This window comes from Cibotium barometz, chromosome 22 (genome assembly GCF_041138505.1).
Source record: "Cibotium barometz isolate CiBa-2024 chromosome 22, ASM4113850v1, whole genome shotgun sequence".
NCBI lineage: Eukaryota > Viridiplantae > Streptophyta > Polypodiopsida > Cyatheales > Cibotiaceae > Cibotium > Cibotium barometz.
In genome coordinates this window covers 39,177,336-39,203,049 of record NC_141067.1, presented here as the reverse complement: position 1 = coordinate 39,203,049, position 25,714 = coordinate 39,177,336, and the positions used below count along the sequence as shown (strand labels likewise).

Here is a 25,714-nt window from a genome sequence, read left to right as displayed (position 1 = left end):
TAAGGGTGGGCATAACGCCTTTACCCCAACACCGTGGTGGGGGCCCTACAGAGGGTATTTGGGACCCAATACTCTCTCTCTCTCTCTCTCTCTCTCTCTCTCTCTCTCTCTCTCTCTCTCTATTTTCTGCACATCTTCATTCAGTTTGTGCGTTAATTGCGTCGCGAAAAGATGCTGATTTCTGAGCATTGAAGTTATCGATTCTTCTCCCAAGCTTCCGCATGTTACATTATGGTGCAAACCCACAGAGTTCCTTTTTCGGACAACCTCCTATTCCGCAACAATCTATGCATCTAGGCTATTTTGGTGGTGGTTCCGTGTTCCAATCTATGATCGGGGGTTACCCTCAGGGAGGCATGGGAATGCAAGGGAATTTTGGAGCTTATTTTCAGCCTGGTATGCAAGGCAACATGTATGGTGGTATGCAGCCCGGAATGCAAGGGAATATGTATGGGGGCATGCAGCCCGGAATGCAAGGAAACATGTATGGGGGCATGCAGCCTTGTATGCATAGTGGTATGTTTGGAAACATGGGAGGATCAGCAGGATTGCATGGTATGCAAGGTGTGGGAACTGGCAATGTTGATCCTACTATGGGTATGAATGCAGGGGGTAGCAATCTTGTGAGGCCACTTCTTTATGATAATCTAACGCCTATGGGTAAGGTGGAGGATTATAAGGAAGGGGGAGCTGCGGTGAAATTTGACACATTCAGTGGGGCCAAAGACAGGCTCAAGGCTCTTACCTTTTTACAGTAGTTTGATGCTGCTTTTTCTGGTGGAAATTACAAGGAATCCTCGAAAGTGAGAAAAGCTGCCACTTTTCTCAAGGACAATGCATTGCAGTGGTGGTCCACTCTTCTTTTGCAGGGCATAGCACCATCTACTTGGGTACAGTTTAAACAGGTGTTCTCTTTTGTGTGACTCACATCTACATTTGAGGTGGATGTAATGACAGCATGGCATAAGTTGGAAGCATCGAAATGTGAGAATCTTGAGGATTACAACAAGAAGTTTTGGGAAGCTTTACTCCTAGTTACTTCTTATCGTGCAGTAGTATTGTTGTGGGTTGCCCAAGGAAGTGCGTGACTATTGCATTAAGACTCGAGTAACAAATATGTCGCAGATGATAGAGAATGCCATGACGGCAAATGCGTTACTCACTGGGGTTTCAACTGGATTTAAGGGTAGAAAAAGCACTGGCAAGAAAACTGAGAAGTCAGGGCATGCATCGTGTGATGCAACACTGCCTGTAGAGAAGCGCCGTAAGATGTTACCAATGCCTAAGAGAACTCTTGAGGAGAAGCAGGCTTTGTTGGATGCCAAGAAGTGCTTTTTCTGTACCGAAGAGGGACATATGTCTTTCAATTGTCCCAAGCATAAGTCCAATAAGGACTTTGACACTAAAGGGGAGCCCAAGTCTAAGAAAGCAAAGCCTTCTGCAAGGTTAGTTTTTGATCTTGTTGGGGAACAACTAGGTGGTGAGGAGACTGAGTTGTGCAGAGCATGGAGCAAAGTTAGAGATCAGAATGCTTTGATTTTCTTTGACACAAGTGCTAGAGCCAACTTTATCTCACTAGATTTGGCTGGGAGTTTGGGGATCCGCGCAGAGGAGATGGGGCCTTTGTATGAGTCTAATATGGCTTGTCCTGGGTATGCAGAACCTGTTATCCCTATTATTGGGAAGCTGAGGCTTCATGTGCAGGGTTATGTGGACAGTGAGGAATTCTATATCATGCCACTTGATGCGTGTGAAGTTTTGTTGGGTATGCCATGGTGTCATAGAGTACATGCGGTGGTGGATACGTACAACAGGAAGATTACTTTGACCCATAGAGGGAAAGAGCATATTTTGGATGTAAAGCTTAAAGGGGAATTGTTCCTATTGTATCGGCTTCGGCCAATTCATTAATAATGAAAAAGCATCTTTTCGCGTACTGGGTTTTTGTAAAGGATGCAAAAGATGACGAATCTCAATCTAATTTGTCTATGTTAGATAAAGACAGGATTGATTTATGGAAACACTATTTGCTTGGGGCTGATTTCACTGTGTAGATAGATCATTAGACCTTGCGTTATTTCCTCACGCAAACTAAACTTTCTGAGAAGCATATGAGATGGGCCAACTTTTTGTCTATGTTCCACTTTCAGATTGTACATGTGCCACTTTCAGATTGTACATGTGGAAGGCAAAAAGAATGTTGTGGCAGATGCTTTGTCACGCAAGTCACAGGTCTCAGCAGTTTCACTTGCTTATCATCATGAGCTTGATGCGATGAAATAGAAGTATGCCTGAAAGAGTGCACATAGCGGAAGCAAAGGGGCACTAGAGTGTACTGAATAGAGAGTGCAAGAGAGAGAGATATGGAGCAACTATGCTGAATATACTGAAGCAAAGCAATCCCAAGCAAGAGACACAAGTAGTCTCATAAGTGAGGGAGCAAAATATGTACAAGACTGAATGAAAAGTGAGAGGCCAGCCCCACCTATTTATAGGTGGGGAAAGCTGGCCGACTGGTAAAATACCAAACGGGCTGGGAAAAATCCCAAAAAATATGGAAAAAAGGGGTGGCTAGCCCACAATTAAGGGCCATACAAAAGGGACCAAAAGGACACCAGAAATGGGAGAGACTGGGGATGAATGCCTCTCAGCACCAGATGCTGAACAAACTCCGAGAAGCCGAAGAAGTCGTCCTCTGTCAAAGACAAAAGAATGCAGCAACAACAGGTACCAGGAGAGCTCCACAAGCAATCTCCATAGCAACTTAGCTACAAAAGCAACAGAATAAGCTGCTAGGTACACTGCTCCTCTAGAAGAAAACAACCATGTAGGCTGTGTCGTGCTGTTCCAAATATCGGTGCCAAACCCAAATGTAAACACAATGCCACAGAAATGCCTAGAAGCCTGTAGCTCCAAGAAGATAATACCCTCAAAAGAAATAGAGTCCATCTGCTCCAACTCTGTACCAAGAGTAGCCAAATGCTGTACAATAGCATCGTCCTCGAAGGTCGGCATCGCCAGATGTAAGAACTCAAAGTTAGTATAAATAGGCTTGCATAGGGCTTAGTTCTTCATTCAGTCTTCAGAAGCTAGGCGCCTTCATCCTCAGCCTTAGGAGCATCCACGCCTTCAACTCTAGACTAATCCAACCCTATTGGAGCTTCTGCGTTTGCTTCCCCAGCCAGGAGGTCTTGCGTTTTGCTTCCAATCAGCATCTATAGTTTAACGCAGCAGTCCAATAGCATCAGTAGTCCAACGCAGCAGTCCAAGCACACTACAGTCCTTGCAGAGCTAGGCGTAGCCATTCAGGACATAGGCGCCTGCATTCAGCACCTTTGCAAGCCCGAGTTCAGCAGGCATCTCTGCGTTTTGTGCATATACCATAGCCAGCAGGTGTTCAGTTCAGTCCAGCCCTGCATTTACAGTTCCACAGCAGTCCTACCTGCGTTTTCAGTCCAGCATCAGTTCTACAACAGTATTCTGCCTTCTGTGCATCATCCATACATGCAACAGTCATCTGGTGAAGGTAACATATCATTCATAAGCATTTATAGCATAGTTACATAGCTTAGAATAGTCCACCGCAGTCCTTTCTCAGCCTCCTCAGGTGTGCAGCCCTTCCTCATGCCCTTGGGAAGAGTGCATATAGGCTTGAGATTAGTTCATTGAGGTGTTTCTTTAGGTGTTTCTTTAGCCGTGTATAGTTCAGCCAGGCTTCCGATCCTCCGAGATCTTGTGTTTGGCTTATCTACAATCCACAGTCATTCTTCATTCAGTCTTCAGAAGCTAGGTGCCTTCATCCTCAGCCTTAGGAGCATCCACGCCTTCAGCCCTAGACTAATCCAACCCTGTTGGAGCTTCTGCGTTTGCTTCTCTAGCCAGGAGGTCTTGCGTTTTGCTTCCAATCAGCATCTACAGTTTAACGCAGCAGTCCAACAACATCAGCAGTCCAACGCAGCAGTCCAAGCACACCAGTCCTTGCAGAGCTAGGCGCAGCCATTCAGGACATAGGCGCCTGCATTCAGCACCTTTTCAGGCCCGAGTTCAGCAGGCATCTCTGCGTTTTGTGCATATACCATAGCCAGCAGGTGTTCAGTTCAGTCCAGCCCTGCGTTTACAGTTCCACAGCAGTCCTACCTGCGTTTTCAGTCCAGCATCAGTTCTACAACAGTATTATGCCTTCTGTGCATCATCTATACATGCAACAGTCATCTGGTGAAGGTAACATGTCATTCATAAGCATTTACAGCATAGTTACATAGCGTAGAACAGTCCACCACAATCCTTTCTCAGCCTCAGGTGTGCAGCCCTTCCTCATGCCCTTGGGAAGAGTGCATAGGCTCGAGATCAGTTCATTGAGGTGTTTCTACAGCCGTGTATAGTTCAGCCAGGCTTCCGATCCTCCGAGATCTTGTGTTTGGCTTATCTACAAGCCACAATCATTTTCTCTAAAGTAATAAAGCAAATACTATCTTGTTATCGGGATAGGGGGCCCTTTAGTGGGTAATTCGAGACCCAATCTGGTGTACAGTTCTCATATATCTCTCTCTCATCTCTTTAAAGTTTGAAGTATTAAAGTGGATTGCTAAACTCACGAAACTCAGGATACAGAAGACGGTGTGAGCATTTGTGTGACAGGATCTTCGAATACAAAGACTTCCGCTGCATATTACATTGGTATCAGAGCCAAATTGTCCACACACTGTATCCTAGCGTGGGGGCATCCTTGGATGGTTAGATTGCATTCCGGCACGACCACCGACTTCAGCATCATGTCTACAGAAGAAAGTACTCATCAGCCGGAAGACGTCTTTCCCAAAGGTCTTCCCCAAAGGAGACCATGTTCTTCCGCCTATAGCAGACACCATAGCTCTTCTTGGAGCTTAGAACCAACTGCTCATGGAGCGTCTCCAACTCTTGGAGGCAGCAGCAGCACATCCTCCTCCATCTCCAGCAGCACCCGAGTACATCTCTCTCTTCTTTCAGATGGAACAACAAAGGAGAGAGGATGAGGCCCGAAGGAAAGAAGAAAAAGCAGAAAGACGAGACTACGAGGAAGCCCAACGCAGGATTGACGAAGACCGACGTCAGGTTGAACTCGCCGCTCGTCGGGAACACCAACGTGAGCTTGATCGAGAACGTATGTTACTCAAGCAACAATGGGAAAAGGAGGCCATACACTTGAGGTATCAGCAGCTCTCCTCAGTCTCCCCAGTCATAGGTGTCACCAGCCCGCAGTCCGTAGCAGCATCAACCACCGTCATTCGCGGTCAACCAAACTTCAGTAAGTATGATGGTAAGTGTGATCATTCATCAGTTAATCAATTTATTCATTAGTTTAATGCTCATTTTCCATTAGCTAGGATCACAGACCCATAAGATAAAGTCCACTTAGCGGCTTCCCATCTCACTGGTGAGGCAGTCACTTGGTGGTAGCATTGGTCTAGTATTCATACAGACCAGGCCACAGGTGTCACAGCCTTTGACTGGGACATCTTTGTCCATGACCTGAAGACCAGATTTCACCCGCCCCAGTACATCACCGGCCTGAAAGATGAGTTCTGTGGACTCAGACAGAACGGATCCCCAGTGCTTCAGTTTTCCGGTAAGGTTATTACTTTAGCACAGCAGTTAGGATTATATATGCAGGCGAAGATGGAGCAATTCATTCGTGGATTGGACTCTAACATTCGGTTCACAGTTCATAACTTTGAACCAAGTACATATGACCGGGCTCTGGCTGTCGCTCAGAATGAAGAAATGAAGCTGAACGGGGGCAAGCCGAAGCAATCATCTCAGTCCAGTACCAAACCCCAGCTGCAGCAATCAGCTGCACAGACAGGGAAAGGTAACGCTTCTTCTAAAGATGCTAAGAAGGACGGCAGTAATAGCTCCAGTTCAGGGGGTAAGAAAGATAAAGAATCTAAACCTAAGAAAACCCCTGATGAAAAGGCTAAAGCAAGCATTACTGGAGTTTATCTTCCTCCAAAAAAGGAGCAAAGGAAGTACCAGTTAGAAAATAGATGTTTTTTCTGTCATATTATAGGGCATGGTAAGAAGGATTGCCACAAATGGCAAGCAGCACAAGCCGCCAAAGCTCCTTCTGCCACAGCTGCCACAGCCTCTCCACCTCCACCAGCCCCGACTATTACCTCAAATGCAGTTCAACTTTTACCTTCTATGCATCCTATGCCATCCATTGTATTTGATGCTAAGTAGGAGGGTGAGAGCGATGCTGCTCAGAAGAGCCTCATCCGAGCTTATGGCTCTGCCCAGGGCCGACAGTTTGTAGTCCTTTTCGATATGGGTAGTTCTGAAGACGCCATCTCTCCCCAGTTGGCTAATAAATTGAACTGCACATTAGTCCCATATCATTTGGATGTGGACGGGTTTACACTTGGTCTTCGCACCCACATTTCCCAGAAGGCACAACAATTTGCCTTTGAAGTTCAAAAGGCCTCATTTCAACGAGATTTCATCGTCTCACCTCTGTTGGGGTGTGACATGATCTTAGGAATTCAGTGGTTCCGCCAGTATGAGCCTATTCCCGATTGGGGGTAGGACACTTTTACTATTTGTAAAGGTTTTCTTGAGCGTGTCATGATTCGTGGGGATAGAAGCATTCTTGGCATCCCATTGATTTCGCATCTCCAAGCCAGAGGAGCTATCCGCAAGGGAGCAGAAGGAGCACTCCTTTTGTTCGTGCTCAAAAAACCCCTCCCTCATTAGTAGCATCCACTACATCTTGAGTCCCTCAATTAGCAGACCTCCTATCGAGACATCAGGACATTATGCTTAGGGACGATCTCCCGCCCAGTCTCCCACCCTCTCGCCCTGAGGACCATCACATTGATTTGGTCCCTGGATTGGATCCTCCTAGCAGGTTTCCCTATTGTCTTTCCAAGACTTTAGAGGGCGAGTTAGAAAAGCAGTTATCTGAGCTTCTCCGAGCCGGATTCATTCGGCCTTCTTCCTCCCCATTTGCTGCACCTATCCTATTTGTCCAAAAGAAGGACAAGTCCTCATGCCTTTGTGTAGACTACAGGGCATTAAACAAACTCACTATCAAGAATAAGTTTTCTATGCCAAGGATAGAGTACATTTTGGAGCGTTTAGACGGTGCTAAGTTTTTCACTAAGATCGACCTTAAGAGTGGTTAACATTAGGTCCGCATTTTTTAAGTTGACATTCCAAAAACAGCTTTTCGGACAGAGCGTGGTCACTACGAGTTTGTAGTCATGCCTTTTGGGCTTACAAATGCACCCGCAACCTTCAATAAGATGATGTCTAGGATTTTCCCAGTCCACATTGGAAAGTGTGTTTTTATATTCCTTAATGACATACTAGTCTTCTCAGCCACTGCGGAGGAGCAGCATGAGAAAGATGTGGAGAAAGTCTTGCAACTTTTGCGAGATAATCAGCTCTACATAAACGCCAAAAACTCTGTCTTTGGTGTTAAGGAAGTTCAGTGTTTGGGCTACATCATTGGTTCCGATGGGATTAGACTGGATCCATCAAAGGTTCAGGAGATCTTAGATTGGGACATTCCTAAGACCGCCCAAGAAATCCGCTCATTCGTAGGTCTTTGTGAGGCCTATAGTACCCATGTCCATTAGTTTTCCAACCTTGCAATACCTCTTACCAACTTGCTCAAGGGGGTGAAGACTCGCAAGTAGAAAGTCTCAGTTACAGGCAAGGCGCTTGATGCATTCCGTGCACTTTTGTAAGCTGTCTCAGAAGCACCTGTAATAAAGTTAGCATCATGGGACGAACCTTTCGAGGTCATCATCGATGCCAACAATGTAGCCATAGGTGCAGTCCTCCAGCAAGACAATAGCCCCGTGGCATATTACAGTAGAAAGTTGGATGTCGCCGAAAAGAATTATTCGGTATATGACAAAGAGCTTTTGGGTGTGATCATAGCGCTCAAACATTGGAAACCTTTTGTTTATGGACAGGCTTTCACAGTGAAAACAAACCACCAAGCACTTAAGTGGCTTCAGACTATGCCAAGTGCCCAGTGGAGTGATCGACAGGCCAGGTGGAGTCAAATCTTCCAACAGTTTGGAGGTATGATTGAATACATCCCTGGTAAGCATAACCCAGTAGCAAATGCTCTTAGTCGAAAGGCCAGTATCCAGGCAGTCTAAGAATCTACCATTCTCGAAATCACGGGGAAGGACTTAGACAGTATGAAAGACCAATATGTCGACTCCCCTGAGTTTGGTACTCAGTATAGTTTGGCCCTCAATTCTGAGCCGCCACTATTCAATACAGAACGGTTGGTTGTTCTACAAGAACCGTCTCTGTGTTACTGGGGAAAAGTGTTCAGCTCTTCTCCATGATGCCCATGACTCCTTAGTTGGAGGACATAGGGGTATCAACAGTACTCTTGAGAAATTAGAACGGTCCTTTTATTGGCCAAAGATGATGCGTGATGTCTATGCACATGTACAAGCCTGTAAGATTTGTCAAAAAGTCAAGGTTCCCCATACAAAGAAGGCAGGTTTACTTCAACCTTTGCCTATCCCCGACGGACCTTTCATCGACATATCTATGGACTTTGTAGGGCCTCTACCAGCATCCACAGGATCCCGTAACACTCAGTGTTTTACCATTGTGGATCGCTTTAGTAAATTCTGCATGCTCATGCCATGCAAGTATACGGCCACAGCCGAGGACGTAGCCCGTCTGTTTCTCAAGCGTTGTATCCAGTTTGTGGTTTGCCTAGCACCATAACATCAGATAGCGATTCCAACTTTACCTTGCATTTTTGGAGGGCATTATTTGAAAACTTCGGAAGTTGTCTAGTGCATTTCATCCGCAGACAGATGGCCAAACAGAAATTTATAACCAAACAGAAATTTATAACCAGTTGGCCTTTGATGTTCTCAAGTCATACTGTCATGACCAGCAATCCAAATGAGAACATTATCTTCCATTGGTCCAAGCTATCTTGAACGACACTCATTCATCCAGTGTCGGACGGACTCCATATGAAGCAGCCTTTGGTTGTCGTTTTTCTTCTCTTTTGACGAGAATGGTGTCTCCATCTTTAGAGGCTAATAAAACCACGGAAGCATTTTTTGAGATCATTGAGTCAGTCAAGGACCGCTTGACCAAAGCTCAGGAAGCATATAGCAGACAGGCAAATAAGTCTAGACGAGATGCCCACTTCAAGGAAGGGGATTGGGTCTATTTGCGTATCATGAAACAAAGATTGTAACAAGTGGGCAAACGTTGTCCCAAGCTTTCATTCCATAGTTTTGGTCCTTTTCCAAAAGTTAAGAAGTTAAGTGATGTCTCCATGAAGTTAAAGTTGCCTACCAGTTGGACAATGCATGATGTTTTCCACGTGTCTTGGCTAAAACCATATGTTGGTCCAGAAGTGTTTGATGTTTCAGATGAACAACAGCCAGACGTGGTAGACGAAGCAGAAGTTATTGAGCCCCAGTAGATCCTTCTTCATCGTTGGAAGCATGGTTCCGGTCGACGGATACGTTAGTTCTATATGAAATTCCGAGATCGAGGTATCCACGAAGCCGTATGGCTAGACGAGGAGTTCTTCCAGGAGTACTCCCAGTTGTTGGCGGACTACTTGGAAGCCATGAACCTGCTGCCAAGCTAAGCAGGAGGGAATGTCACATGCACTCTGCACTTAGTGCATGGTGACAAGATGACTCATCATCAGCAGTGCAACATTTGTACATTATTAGAACCCAGTAGGATGATATTTGTCGTACGTCGTGACCCCATTGTATATCCTCAGTCCAGGATAAGTCAGGCACGAGCTACGTAGGTCATTCCTCAGCCTTAGCGGGTCAGTCAGTCAGTCAAGTCCCTTAACCCACTTGTTGGAGAGAATCATTCATGCATGTAGAGTCAGTAGAAGCCTTAGGGTTTGCATCAGAAAGCACTTTGCATCCTGCATAATATGTATTCATATGCCTGTGCATCATTTAGAACATCCCAGAAGCCTTAGGGAATTTACTAGGATTTATCTGGTATTTTTTCCATATTTTATGGTATTTATTTAGCATTTAATGTCATTTATAAATATAAACTTTATTAAATAAATGACTAGCTAACTTGACGAGCCCCTAGTTAGTATAAATAGGCTTGCATAGGGCTTAGTTCTTCATTCAGTCTTTAGAAGCTAGGCGCCTTCATCCTCAGCCTTCGGAGCATCCACGCCTTCAACTCTAGACTAATCCAACCCTATTGGAGCTTCTGCGTTTGCTTCTCCAGCCAGGAGGTCTTGCGTTTTGCTTCCAATCAGCATCTATAGTTTAACGCAGCAGTCCAACAGCATTAGCAGTCCAACGCAGCAGTCCAAGCACACTACAGTCCTTGCAGAGCTAGGCGTAGCCATTCAGGACATAGGCGCTTGCATTCAGCACCTTTTCAAGCCTGAGTTCAGCAGGCATCTCTGGGTTTTGTGCGTATACCATAGCCAGCAGGTGTTCAGTTCAGTCCAGCCCTGCGTTTAGCGTTTTCAGTCCAGCATTAGTTCTACAACAGTATTCTGCCTTCTGTGCATCATCCATACATGCAAGAGTCATCTGGTGAAGGTAACATATCATTCATAAGCATTTATAGCATAGTTACATAGCTTAGAATAGTCCACCGCAGTCCTTTCTCAGCCTCCTCAGGTGTGCAGCCCTTCCTCATGCCCTTGGGAAGAGTGCATATAGGCTTGAGATTAGTTCATTGAGGTGTTTCTTTAGCCGTATATAGTTCAGCCAGGCTTCCGATCCTCTGAGATCTTGCGTTTGGCTTATCTACAGTCCACAGTCATTCTCTCTAAAGTAATAAAGCAAATACTATCTCGTTATCGGGATAGAGCGTACAGTTCTTATATATCTCTCTCTCATCTCTTTAAAGTTTGAAGTATTAAAGTGGATTGCTAAACTCACGAAACTCAGGATACAAAAGACGGTGTGAGCATTTGTGTGATAGGATCTTCCAATACAAAGACTTCCACTGCATATTACAAGAGGGAAGCAAAAAAAATGCAGATTTGACATAAAGAGAAAAGGCAGCCACACAGGGCCTGGGAATATGCTGTAAGAGGGTGCAAGAGGGAAAGGCATCAACTAGGACTGTAGCTTTGGCTCTCCGCAAGAAAAAAAACGCACAATCTGTGAAGAAGAAGTGTCCTCCACAGGTACCAAGGGTGCCACCAAAGCCCGAAACACCACAAACCCCCTCTGCAAAAGGGAATGTCCACCGGAGAGGAAAACGCAGCCAAAAAGGGGTTGCTGTCCTGAAAAAACAGGCCGCCTATATCCAAACTCCACGTGGAATGAAACGCTGATCAGAAAATTACCTGATGGCTGCAAGCGGTGAAGCCAATCTGAAGAGGAAGTGATAAACAGATGCTGTCCAGAAAATGCAGCAACAAAGAGGTTGCAAATTTGAGAAAAAACACAGAGGAGAGGGTGCTGTAAACAGGGCTGAATCTGGGGCAGCAGAGGAGTCGCTAAACCGGGAGCGATGATACCATGAAAGAGTGCACAGAGCGGAAGCAAAGGGGCACTAGAGTGTGTTGAATAGAGAGTGCAAGAGAGAGATATATATGGAGCAACTATGCTGAATATACTGAAGCAAAACAGTCCCAAGCAAGAGACACAAGTAGTCTCATAAGTGAGGGAGCAAAATATGTATGAGACTGAATGAAAAGTGAGAGGCCAGCCCCACCTATTTATAGGTGGGGAGAGCTGGCTGGAGCTGAATAAGCTCGCTGACTGGAGCAGAGTAGTTGGCCGACTGGTAAAATACTAAACGGGCTGGAAAAAATTATAGAAAAATATGGAAAAAAGGGGTGGCCAGTCCACAATCAAGGGACATGCAAAAGGGACCAAAAGGACACTAGAAATGGGCAGAAACTGGGGATGAATGTGCTAACAATGCCCAGGATGAGGATTTTGGTAGGGTCTATGATCAGATGTTTGAGGGTTAGTGGCATGATCACTATACTCTCAGGGATGGCTTTTTATTGATGCATGGTAGACTGTGTGTTACTAGGTATCTACGACTCAAGGTTATGATTGAAAGTCATGTTCCACTGTATGCAGGTCGTCATAGGGGCATTGAGGCCACGGTAAAGGCAGTTGAGGCTTTCTTTTATTGGCCGACCTTGAGAAGAGATGTTGATGCTTTTGTTAGGCAATGCATCGTATGTCAGAAGGTGAAGTTTGACCGTCAGAAGACACCAGGGTTACTTCAGCCTTTACCTATTTCAGATAGACCATGGGAGAGCATTGCCATGGATTTTATATTTGATCTTCCAAGGACACAAATGGGGAATGATGGCATTTGGACTATCATATGCACGTTCAGTAAGCAAGCTCATTTCATTCCCATGCGTAAGAAGATCAGAGTTGATCATATGGTGAAGTTGTTCATGGCGAACATCTTCAAGTATCATGGCATGCCTTCGTCTATCATTAGTGACCGTGATCCATGGATGACGAGTTTATTTTGGAGAGGGTTATTTGACAACATGGGTACAATTCTCAAGTTTTCATCATCGTTTCATCCACAGACAGATGGGCAGTCGGAAGAGGCTAATTCCACAGTGTTAGATCTTCTCAAGTGCTGTGTGTCAGAGCACAAGCAACAATGGGAAAAGTATCTTCCTTTGGTGGAGTTCGCTTATAACAGCAACATCCATACCTCGACAGGCAAGGCGCCTTTTGAGATTATGGAAGGAGGGAAGCGGGTACCACCGATTTTGCACACAAAGGATAAGATCTTTTAGGCTGACCAGTATGTGGAGAACATGGATGAAGCTTATAGGAGAGTTAAGTTGGCGCTCCAAAAAACTCAACAAAAGCAAAAGAAGGCAGCAGACCGTCACAGGCGTGCATTGGAGTTTGCATTGGGTGACTGGGTTCTTTTGCGATTTGAGAAAGCTAGGCTCAAAAAGATGAAGGGTAAAGAGCACTTGTTCCCTAAGTTGAGCATGCGCTATTATGGACCTTTTCAAGTATTGGGAAAGATCGGTGAGGTGGCCTATCGTTTGAAGCTACCAGATCACTGGAGGATTCACAATGCATTTCATGTGATTCTACTTAGATCTTTCCGAGGAGATGTGCTTGAGGATGTGTCAGATGAGGCTCAACCGGAAGTGGAGGAACTTGATGAGGTTCTTATTCCCGAACAAATCCTGGCACATAAGGAAAGAAAGGTACGAGGTAAAGTTTCTTGTCGCTATCTTGTGAAGTTCAAGAACTATTCATCGATGGATGTGAAGTAGATGGAGGAGGGTGACTTAGTAGATTCACCTCAGGTATTGTAGCTTTATCTTGATGCCTTTGAGTTGGAGTTGACTCTTGCTACGGCTCATTCAGGTTCAGCAGAGCATAGGTCTGGAGCATTGCCTGATGCTCAAAAGGGGGGTAGCACCTCCGCTCCCTTGATACAGACATGCTCTGATGTCATCTAGAGGTCGGTTGGTGCAGCTTTTGTCTCACCCGAAGGTACTGACAACTGACAGTACATCTGCTTATGGGACTTCTATGATATATGTGTACTAGTCACATTGGATGATGTGGTTATGTATGGTTCACAGTGGTATACAACTTGGACTATTACTACACCATTGGTTTGCAGTGAATGTTGCTACATATGCATGGCTTAGAGAGATTGGGACGCTGATCTTGCCATATTGTACTTTTCACTTTTAGTTGGATCACATGGTTGATATCTTACTGTATTAGGCAGCCTTCGTTATTAGTGTGGTTCTGCGTTGGATGCCTTGCTGTATCACCATAATGCAATCGAGGACGCTTGCCATTTTTCAAGTGGGGGGTATGTCATGACCCTGTGAATTTGTGCAGCATAAGTGTGAGCATGGTGGTCGGTGAGCAAGATATATGTTTAAGGTTACTTGGGGCAAAGGTATTATTTGAATAACCCCATGTGTGGAGGGGACAAGGTATTTAAACAACCCCATGTGTGGAGAGGACAAGGGGACAAAGGGTTAAAAACCTTTTCAAATAAAAGAATACTCTTTTTAAAGAGAATCGTGGCTTTTTTTTAAGAGCCCACGCTATTCTAGGGGGGAGCTGGCTTTTTCGTGGAAGAGAGGAGCTCTTTGGCTGGGTGCACAGGGCTGCAGCATACGGTGTTTTTCTCTCTCACGTTTTTGTGAAAGGCGGGGCAGCGAGACAGACGACTAGCTGTTTTTGTCAGAATACGCAGCGGAGATGTTGACGAGATCTGGGAACACAAGAGCAAAACGCAGTGCAGAAAATCACAGCACGAGAGAGAGATAGAGACGTGTAACTCTCCTCTATATACACAAGAAGATCCCGAGAATGATACAAAACTGACAAGGGGTGTGGGGCCATTTTATATGGCCCGCGCAGTGTAGTCGGCCTGCTCTGTAGGACAGCCGACAGGACACAAAACACCCCCACGACTGAAAATCCACAGTTGGTCAGCAGCAGAGGGGGTCGGCCAGCATCAAGGAAGTCCACGACGCATGAAATGCAGTCGGCCACTTCCAGAGTCTCCACAGATGCAGTCGGCCAGGTTCAAGGTCCTCCTGCCACTACTAGACTGCCTCCCATGCCTCAGAAAAATAGGAAAAAAATGGGGAAAAATACGGAGAGTGGGGAAAAATGAGAAAACACCTCATAAGGGCGGGCACACCCACAACAAAGACCCTGGTGTATAAAAATAGACAGGAGATGACTTCTAACTTCTCCTCTCAGCTCCTGGTTGTGAAACCAACCACAGGGAGCTGGGGTGCCGCCTGAGCAAATCCTGAGATAGCGACTTCGTGAAGAGGTCCACCGTACTGTCCTCCGTCGAACAGAACTCTAGCAAGATGTCATCAGCAACGATCTTTTCATCACGAACAAAGTGCCTCTGGATGACCTTGGGTTCCTCCAGGGGAACCCCAAACCTGCAATGCAACCTCTGCATCCTCACCACCTCACAAGCAGCATCACAAGGAGCCCGGTACTCTGCCTGTGTCCTCGCAGAAGATGACTGCCTCTTTACTGCTCCGTAAAACTGCTCCTGGGCCTGAAGTAGATCTCCTCGTGTCCGGATCTCCTCCCCAAACTGAGTCACTCCACCCGTGGAGTCGGACTCCATCCAACAAACCCCCTCATGTGTAAAAGAGTCCATGATCCTTCGCATGCCACAGAAACCACAGGAAACGCAATCTTGCCTCCGAAAGAGTCATCTGCAACCATGAGCTCTCTTGCCTCATTAGGAAGCTCCCAACCAATCTGGTGTCCATCAACCAGATCAATGAACCATTCTGCTTCTAAGTCAAAGAGGCATCACACTGCTCACAAGGATCAACACCTGTTACGGTGCAAAACCAAGTCCTAGAAACCTGCTGAAGACCACGCAAGGCCTTCTGAAACCTGTCAACCACCCCCTCTGAATCCGGAACGCAAAACCTGGGGAAACCACCTCCTTCTGCAAGTAATCAACTGCCACCTGCCTGGCTTTCCAAAAGGTCCCCGTGGAAAGAACATCCTCATCTACAGGAGTTTCTTTGTCCCGAATACTACGAGACATCAGTTACCTGTTCAGTTTCCTCTGACTGACGAACACAAGAACTACCAACATCAGTACTGGAGAGTTCCTGCCAATTGGTGCCATCTACTGGCAAGCTATCCACCATCTGGTCTCGGAAAGCCTGCACCTGCAGCGTATCCACACTTAAGTGGCCATTACCAGACTGCCACTCATCACAAACCTGAGGACCTGGGAGAGAGAGTGCTGAAAGCTTGTAAACTCCATTCTCCACTCCGCCTTCCCAAACTACCTGGCCTGTTGCTTTGTCCCGGAGAGCAACAAAGTGCTCATCAAACTCCACCCGTACGCCAGTCTTGCAAACCTGATGCATTGACAACAGATGAAAACCAAGTGATGGAACATACAACACCTGGGAGGAATGCTTCCCCCCTCTGCCACCATCGGGAACTATCTCCATCCTGCCCTCACTGTGAACTGGGATAGTGAATGTATCCCTAGTAAGAATGTGACCAGAAAACTTGGAGAGATCCTGTAAACCAGAACGGGAAGGAGTCATGTGCCTGGAAGCACCATTGTCTAGAATCCACTCTTGAGTATCCGTTGCGGAGAATCCTCCAATCTCCTTCCTGCCTGAAGAAAATGAAACAGCGGTGTCCACCACCTCCAGGTGCACAAAAGCCGGAGTCTTCATGATTGCTGCCGAGGAATCTTCACCCTTCTCGGTATTCTGCTTGGGACACTGCCTCCAATAGTGGCCTTTCTCGCCACAATCATTACAGGTCCTCTCTGCCTTTAGTTTCTCGCGGTCAGTGACGGACTTCTTCTCAGAAGACTTCTCCGACGAAGCCTTTCCTTTGTCCGTGTTACGGCCTTTCGACCGTTGGCCAGTTAAGGCCTCCGAACCTCCACCCTGAGGAGGGTTCGTGAATCGTTCCTCCTAGTCCTCCAAGACCATGGGCACAAGCTCCTCCCACGTGATGGTGCTGAGCCTGCCACCACTGGTAATCAAAGACGAGTAAAATGCTGGGTACTGAGAGGGCAAGTGTGACAGCAACGTTATGGCCATGTCCTCTGACGATATCTCCTTCCCAGCCTGAAGAACTTCCTGTTGAAGAGCCTGCAGCTTGTTAATATGCTCCCGCATTGTCGACGACTTTGCAGGGCTCATAACCCGCATCTGTACTTCCAAGGAAATCCTCTTCACGGGCGATACCCTGTTGTAAAGAGAGGCCAAATGCTGCCATATACCTCTGGCCAGCGTCATATGCTTTACATGATTGATTACCTGCGGTGTGCAGTTGAGAAAGATAAACGAACGGACCCTGGCGTTGACAAGATCCCACATCTGTGTCTGAGCCTTCCGGTCCTTTCAGATCGACGGTAACTCCCCTTCCTCTACTTCCGGCTGTGGAACCCCAACAACGACCAAAACAGCGAGGTCGTAAGACTCCAGAACAGATTCCATCATAACCTTCCATATGCCGTAGTTGTTCCCGTCCAACTGACGGTCCACCGGGAACGTGGGGAGTGTCGGGATCTTCACATGCCTCTCGGCGATCTCAAACAGAGCTGCCATTGCGGGGATGTACTCTGAAAAGGGTGGGTGCGTGGGAACAAAGAAGAACTAACACTTGCAAGTGGCTGTCCAGCAAATCAGCCCCTCTTGCTTCTCCTCTTCCCGAACAGTCCCAAACAATCCACCAATCAGCAACACAAGAGTCCCCCTCTTGCTCACACAAATCCCAAGAAATATCTAGAGCCTAGGCTCTGATACCGTGTGAGAATACGCAACGGAGATGTTGACCAGATCTGGGAACACGAGCAAAACGCAGTGCAGAAAATCACAGCACAAGAGAGAGAGAGATAGAGGCATGTTACTCTGCTCTATATACACAAGAAGATCCCGAGAACGATACAAAACTGGCAAGGGGTGTGGGGCCATTTTATATGGCCCCCACAGTGCAGTCGGCCTGCTGTAGGACAGCCAACAGGACACAAAACACCCCCACGACTGAAAATCCACAGTCGGCCAGCAGCAGAGGGGGTCGGCCAGCATCAGGGAAGTCCACGACTCATGAAATGCAGTCGGCCACTTCCAGAGTTCAAGGTCCTCCTGTCACTACTAGACTGCCTCCCATGCCTCAGAAAAATAGGGAAAAAATGGGGAAAAATACGGAGAGTGGGGAAAAATGAGAAAACACCTCATAAGGGCGGGCACACCCACAACAAAGGCCCTGGTGTATAAAAGTAGACAGGAGATGACTTCTAACAGTTTTCTCTCCTTGGGCCACATAGTCGGCTGCACGTGGGAGCTCTCTCTCTCCATGGTTGAAGTCGGACAGACTGCAGAGAAGCGTGGACTGGACATAACTCCTTTTGCTTTTTGGCTATTGGCTGGCTGCAAGCGCAAGGATTGAACTGCTCTCTCTCTCTCTCTCTCTCTCTCAACTGGATGCATGCAGGCGGGCAGTTTGCTGGTGGCCAGAGAAGTGCACAGCTGATAGGCTTCTCTCTCTTTCTTTCTTTAGGGGAAAGCGACACAAGGACTATAAGTTTCTCTCTCTCTTTGTGAGCAGGTGGGACTGCAGGAAGTGCCTAACCGAGTCTCTCTTTTCACTGGCTCGTGACCGTTTCAGAGTTGTTTCTCTGGCCCTTTGTGAGAGGAAGGGTTTGGCAGTTTGGAGGGTGGAAACATGGCAAGTTTTTGGACTGATTTGGAAGAGTTTACGGACTGTTTCATGGCTGAGTTTGTGGCTATGTGCATGGGCCGGTTAGATGCGTATTCAAGGCCTCATGGATACACTATCTTGGCTGATTAGAGGAGAATAACAGTGTGGTGTTTTTGGGGCACAAGATTGTGTGTAACCTCTATGCTAAGAGGTCCAGAGGATTGACAGATTGGACATGCAAACATAGAAGCCATGAATGGCCATGATGTACTCATTTAAACTCTTCCATTGAATTTGAATAAAGAAATACCGAAAGGGGTGCCAAGCTTTGGGGCCAATAGGTGTCGCTGTTCTTTTTGTGTAGGAGCACTCTAGCTCCCATACATTTGTCTTATTTGCAGGATTACAACTGGTTTGGGTGACTGCTAGTCTACCGCACTTTGGTTTCTACCAGAGGACGGTTTCAGCTGGTGGAGAGCCTTGTTCCTTTATTCTTCTTCCTTGCGTTGCCCGTGTGGAGGTCTGTCCTTCAGAGGGCTTTTCCATTGGAGAGGCTAATTGTTGAAAATGACTCCAGCCTTGAGTAGATAATTCTTGTTGAAAGTAGGCCTGCCCCTAGATACTACCCTCCTAGAGTTAGCAATTTCGTTAACACTTTGTATACCAGCTTAGCAAAATTCTGGGATGCCGCTTCTGCATCCTTTTCCTTGTAAGCCTTGTAGAGTTTTAGTAAGATGTCAATGTCTACTTCCATGAAGTGGTTTGATTTATAAAATGAGAAGGAAGTGCAAATGGCTTTGGTGGGGGTGATCAAGTAAGGGGGCTTCACATCCATCCAATGGGGCTTTGCTAGCTTCACAGGGCCAAATAAGGTAACTCTTCAACTTTGGTTGTGTTATGTTTGATCCATGCATGGCCAACCCTAGGTAATGTGAGTGCATTCTATATGGTCTCCATTGTTAGTCGCAATATGACCCTTCGCCCACCTAGACCTTGGACTAGGTCCACATGGAATGCCTTGGTGATCTAGTCATAGGGTGTCATGGCTTGAAAGCATGAGAGGAAATCCATTCCCTTGGTGGCAATCAAAAGAAATTCAACAATCCTACTTTTTGTAGGAGCTTGCTGACATTTGCACCCTCAAGGACCAGCCTTGGCGATCGGGGGACGACACCATTGCATAGTAAGCTCTATCCCTATGGCCATCTTTACATGAAACTTTAGCATGTACTTGTTCACCCGTTCTAATTCTTCAGCCTTGAAATAGCCCACTATGTCTACGTTGATTTGGAAGGGATTATAAGGGGAAATGCCTTCTTTTGGCGTGGTCGATTGCTTCCTATGTTGGCCTATTGAGTGTAGGCCTCCTGCGCTTTAGCCAACCTGTCTTTCATAGACGCCAAGATCTCGTGGTAAGACTTCGTCAACCTATTAGCTTCAAGCAATTGAGGACGACATCCTGGTAAGAAAAGACTAGAACGGTCTTCCAAATGTTGCCTCGTATGGAGTTGTGCCAATAGTTGAAGAAACAGAGTCATTCAACACAGTTTGAACTAAAGACAAAAATTGTTCCCACTGACCTTGCTGGTTGTGAACATAATAACACTTGAGTACGTCAAATGCCAATTGATTGTAAATCTCCATCTGGCCGTCTATTTGTGGGTGGAATGCACTGGAAAAATTCAGCTTTGTCTCAAAGTTATCAAATAATGTCCTCTAGAAATGACTGGTAAACTTGGCTTCTCGATCTGACACAATGGTCCTAGGTATGCCACCTATGGGGTACCAATGCCGGATAAACAACCTAGCAATATCTTTAGTAGTAACGTCAGCTCTACAAGGAATAAGCATAACAAATTTGCTAAAACGATCAACAATTGGCAAACATTGCGTATTACGCTTATTTGGACTGGGAGGCAGGTTCGTCACAAAATCCATCGAGATATCTTGAAAAGGTCCTTCGGGAATAAGTAAAGGTTGTAACAACCCTATCTTCTTCCCACGAGGACCTTTCACTTTTTAATAAACCAAACAGTGTTGCATATGAGTGAACATGTCTCGCCTCAGTCTTGGCCGATAAAACTACCACTATAACTTTTCCAAAGTCGAGTTCATGCCCCTATGACTACCAGTAATATCATTATGGCCATCATGGAGAAGAGTTGCTTGGAATTGTTTCAACACGCAAAGTCGACCTTTGTAGAAAAGCCAACCATCGCATATGAAGAAATGGCATGGTCCTGTGGCGTCCAATGCCTGTTCCCACTGAGTACCGAATGCCACGGAATCTACATACTTGTCCTTTATTTCATCTAGTCCTGTACCAACAAATTCCATTCGTGTGGATTGTATGTGGGACGTGGTTTCTTTCCTACTCAAGGTGTCGGCCAATGGGTTGGCCTTGCTTGGAAGATACTCGATCAGTCCACCAAACTTCTGGAAAATCTAGCTCCAACCGTGTTGAAGGTCACTTCAATTCACGCTTGACATCATTTGAAGCCAACGCAAAGCCTGGTGATCTGTGCGAACCTCAAAGTCACGCCCAAAAAGAAAATGTTTCCAATGCTTCAGGGCTTGCATCACCACGAGGAGTTCCTGGTCATAGACCAAGTAGTTCTTTCTTGTGACATAGCGGAAGCCTTCATGCCTTAATCACAGCCCTTAAGCACCATGTAGGAACGTTAACACAAGTGCATGAGAGAAAAACAGACACAGAGAGAGATTTTCTAATATAATGTATTATGTACATAGGAAAAGGTTACATAGGCCATAGGCCTTCCCAAAAGGGCTACTGACTACTTCTATTGCCTATAGGAACGCACAACCTTGGAGTCTAACTCGTTTTGTCGTTCCCCCTCTAGTGTCATAGAAGAGTCCAAGATCCTTTGTACCCTGCAGATACCGCAAGATCCCCAATCCTGCGTCCCAATGAGTCTTCAAAGGTGTCTACATGAATGAGCTCAACAACCCCACTGGAAAGCTCATGTCCAATTTGGTGTTCAGCAACCAAATCAATGAACCAACACGCTTCCGATACAAGGAGGCATCAACCTGCTCACAAACCTGCTCACAAGGATCATCAACTGTAAGTTTGGTGTTTGGGTCCATTGGTGAAGAAATAGGCTTGCAGTTCTCCATCCCAAAGGTCTCCAGCAACTCATGAACATACCGCTCTACTGAGAAACAAAGAACCCCCTCCGGGTCTGCCAAATTTCCAATCCCAAAAAGAAATGGAGTAAGCCTAAGTCGATCATCTCAAACTTCTTTGACAAGGCAGTCTTCGTTACAGCTATGTGCTCCACATGACCGCTAGTGAGAATGAGATCATCCACAGAAAGGATAATCAACGTGACCATACCGTGTTCCCGAAAAAGCGATACAAGTTAGGATCTGCAACTGATCTCTGAAAACCTGTCCGTAGAAAGAAGGAATCAGTCTTCTAATTCCAAGCCCTGGGAGCCTTCTTAAGACCATACAAGGCCTTCCGTAACCTGTAAACCATCCCCTTTGATCCGGGAATCTCAAAGCCTAGAGGTTGCTCAACATACATCTCCTCCTGCAAGTCACCATTAAGGAATGCAGATTTTACATCCATCTGATACATCGGCCACCGCTGAGAAGAGGCAAGGGCAAGAAGTGTCCGAATCGTGGTCATCCTTGTTGTCGGTGCAAAGGTATCCTCATAGTCGATGCCAGGCCACTGAGCATAGCCCTTAGCCACAAGTTTGGCCTTGTGCTTGTCCACCGACCCATTGGACGTATACTTGGTCTTATAGACCCACTTGACACCAATTATTGACCGTTTTGACGGCCTCAAAACCAACTCCCAAGTGTGATTCCTCTCAATGGCTTCAAGTTCCACTTGCATGGGTGTCCTCCAAATCTCCTGGGAAAGAGCTTCCTTAATGGAAGTGGGCTCTTTGTCCTGAATGATATGAGACATCAAAGCATAGTTCACCTGTAACAGCTCCTCCGATTGACTTTTATCACGAACTCTATGCGATCTTCGAGGTCCATCCTCCATGGTCTACTCGGAGGGATACTCTGTAACACTCGACTCTCGAATGGTGTCCAACAACCACTTTGGTACTCAAACAGAACACGGAGCCACCTGCTTTTGCTGGGACTCATCTCCAGCCTCGGGCTCAACCTCTACAATTGACTGAGGTACTAGCATGGGAGTCATCCTCAGACTCATCAAGAAGTTGTGGCTCATCAACAGTGGGCTGGAACATGCTCATCAAAGACAACATCGGTACTGACAACAACCTTGTTCCGCTCTAGATCATATAACCTGTAGCCTTTGGAAAGAGAGTTATATCCACAAATACAAGCTTCTGGGACTTCGAGTCAAGCGTCCCTCTTGCTTCTTTGGAATGTGAACATAGGCATCACTCCCAAAGACACGGAAATGGGAGACATCTGGTTTCCTGCCAAAATAAGCCTCAAATGGAGTCATCTTTGGTACTGAAGCCGTCGGAGATCGGTTGAGGATATGGACAGCCGTAGCCACGGCCTCTCCCCAAAGTGGACGAGGAAGATCACAATGCTCCAGCATCGTCCTCGTCATCTCCACCATAGTCCGGTTCTTACGCTCAACTACTCCATTCTTTTAAGGCGAACCTGTATTGGCCAGCTCCCGCTTGATGCCATGTTCCGCACAAAAGCATTAGAAGGGAACTCTCCTCTTTTGTTAGCCCGAAGGGTCTTCATCTGCAATCCAGACTCCTTCTCCACCATAACATGCCACTCCTTGAACCGAGCAAAAGCTTGGTCCTTCTGGGAAAGGAAATAAACCCATGTAAATCTGCTACAATCATGAACAAGCAGCATAAAGTACAAAGAACCTCCCAAGAATGGGGTCTGCATAGGTCCACACAAGTCAGTGTGTACCAACTCCAAAGGTTTCGAAGCCCGCCTAGTAGCCTGCTTCAAAAAAGATTCCTTGTGTTGCTTACCACGAATGCAGGAACTACAGTGTTCCTGCCTGCTGCCAACAACTGGCAAGCCAACCACCATCTGGTCCCGAAAGGCCCGCCGCAACACATCCACATTCAAGTGGCCAAAACGGAAATGCCACAAGTCATTGATCGGAGTGCCTGTTAGAGAAGAGAGTGTTGAGAGTTTGTAGATACCATTCTCCACTCCACCTTCCCATACAACCTGGCTTGTTTCTTTGTCCCGTAGAGCAACAAAATGCTCATCAAACTTCACTCGGAAGCCAGTCTTGCAAACCTCATGCACTTACAAAAGATGAAAACCAAGTGCTGGGACATAAAGAACACGAGAGGAATGCTTCCCCCCTTTGCCATCGGGAATAATCTCCATCCTCCCCTCACTGTGAATCGGGATAGTGGAATTGTCGCCAATGAAAATGTGACCTGACTGCTGTTTAAGATCTTGTAATAACTCTCGAGAAGGAGCATGTGCTTGGAAGCACCAATATCAAGATTACACTCCCGAGTATCCCTGGTGGTGAAATCAACTGCCTCCCTGCTCAAAGAAGATGAAGCATCTGTGTCCATAATCTCCAAGTGCACAAAAGCTGGAGTCTTGGCAGCTGCAACTGAAGAATCAACACTCTTCTTGATACTCCGCTTAGGACATTTCCTCCAATAGTGGCCGTTACAGGTCCGCTTAGCCTTCAAGCATTACACACTGAATCGGGCTTCTTCTCAGAAGACTTCTCTGATGAAGATTTCCCTTTGCCCTTATTGTTGTTGTTATGGCCTTTCGACCGCTGGCCAATGAAGGCCTCGGAACCTCCGCCCTGCGGAGGGTTTGTAAAACACTCTCCCTGGTCCAAGACCATAGGCACAAGCTCTTCCCATGTGATGGTGATTGGTGATCAAAGAGAAGTAAAAAGCTGAATACTGAGAGGTCAAATGAGACAGCAAAGTGATGGCCATGTCCTCTGAAGATATCTCCTTCCCAACCTGAAGAACCTCTTGCTGAAGAGCTTGCAACTTGTTGATGTGCTCCCGCATGTCAAAGACTTTGCAGGATTCATCACCCGCATCTGCACTTCCAAGGAAATCCGCTTCATGGGTGATACGATGTTATACAGAGAAGCCAAATGTTGCCAAGTCCCTTTGGCCAGCGTCATATGTTTGATATGATTAATCACCTGCAGTGTGCAATTAAGGAAGATGAAAGAACGCACACGGGCATTGACACGATCCCACAACTGTGTCTGAGCCTCCCGTTCCGCTCAGGCACAGTGGGCTGGAGCATGCTCATCAAAGCGTAACGAGGTTGTTGTCAGCAGGGATGTTGTCTTTGATGAGCATGTTCCAGCCCATTGTTGCTGAGCCACCACTTCTTGATGAGCATGTTATATGTCCCAGAGCGGAACGAGGTTGTTGTCAGCAGAGATGTTGTCTTTGATGAGCATGTTCCAGCTTCCACTGTTGATGAGCCACCACTTCTCGGAGAACCAGATGAGTCTGAGGATGATTCCTTGTCTATTGTTCCAGTTAGATAGCCTCAGTCAATTGTAGAGGTTGAGCCCGAGGCTGGAGATGAGCCCTAGCAGCAGTAGGAGGCTCCGCGTTCTGTTCAAGTACCAAAGTGGTTGTTAGACACCATTTGGGAGTCAGGTGTTACGGAGCTTCCCTCCGAGAGGATGGACCTTGAAGATTGCACAATGTTCGTGACAAAAGTCATTCCGAGGAGCTGTCACAAGTGACGTATGCTTTGCTGTCTCCTGTTTGTACAGTGAGGGCCTTTGTTGTGGGTGTGCCTGCCCAGGAGCTCTTATCTTTTTTCCCCATTTTTTTCCATGTTTTGCCTATTTTTTCATGGTCGTGGGGCAGTCCTGTGCTGGCTGACTTCTACTGTACTGGCCGACCTGATGTCCTATGCGGGCCGACTGTACATATGTGGGCCGACTGCTTGTTTTCAGTCGTGGACATCACCAGCACCCTGTCGGCTGTATTAGTCCTGGCCGACCAGCACTAGAGGGTGGTATAAATACCACCCTTGGTCCCCCACTCCATGTTGTACCGAATCTTGTGTATATAGCAGAGTTTATACAGCTTCTCTCTCTCTCTACGCTTCTGCGTTTTGTTCTCTACAGCACTTGTCTTATTTTTCCGCTGTGCATTCCGACAGGTTGAAGACCAGAAGAGGCTGAAACTTGCCAAAAGGAAGAGCTGCCCGAGAACTGAAAACCTGCCTTGAGAAGACACTAGCGAGTATGGTTACGTGGAGCTGGAAGGTGAGGAGGGGGCTCGAAAGGAGGAAAAGGAGGGGAGGCCGAGCGGCCAGTAGGTGAGGGAGAAGAGGATCGGGGGCGGCAAGCAAGAAAAAGGAAAGGAAAACAGAAAGAGGCGCTAGACGGGGGAGGAGAGAGGGCGGGCAGGAGGCGGGAGAAAAAGGGGGGGTGGTGGACGGGAGGACAGAGGGCAGGAGGCAGGATGCGAGCAGGGGCAGGCGCGCAGGTCAGAGGGATGGAAGGGGGGCAGTGTGCAAGTGAGAGGGATGAAAAGGGTGATCAAGGGGCGGAAGGGGGCAGCGCGTAGGCGAAGGGGAGGGCG

The 25,714-nt window shown here is 46.7% G+C and overlaps 1 protein-coding gene across 5 annotated transcripts in view; it reads left to right on the top strand.

Moving 5' to 3' along the window:
- VPS22 (EAP30/Vps36 family protein) overlaps positions 1-25,714 on the top strand; it is a 73,173-nt gene that overhangs the window by 12,227 nt on the left and 35,232 nt on the right. The window contains exon 2 of one of the 5 annotated variants that reach the window (XM_086816646.1): positions 25,290-25,395. The exons of 3 other annotated variants lie outside the window; for them this stretch is intronic. The gene's annotated coding sequence lies outside the window, so the exon portion shown is untranslated. Of the gene's footprint in view, positions 1-25,289; positions 25,449-25,714 lie in introns of all 5 variants that reach the window. One more of the 5 variants, XM_086816647.1, reaches the window with a different exon arrangement.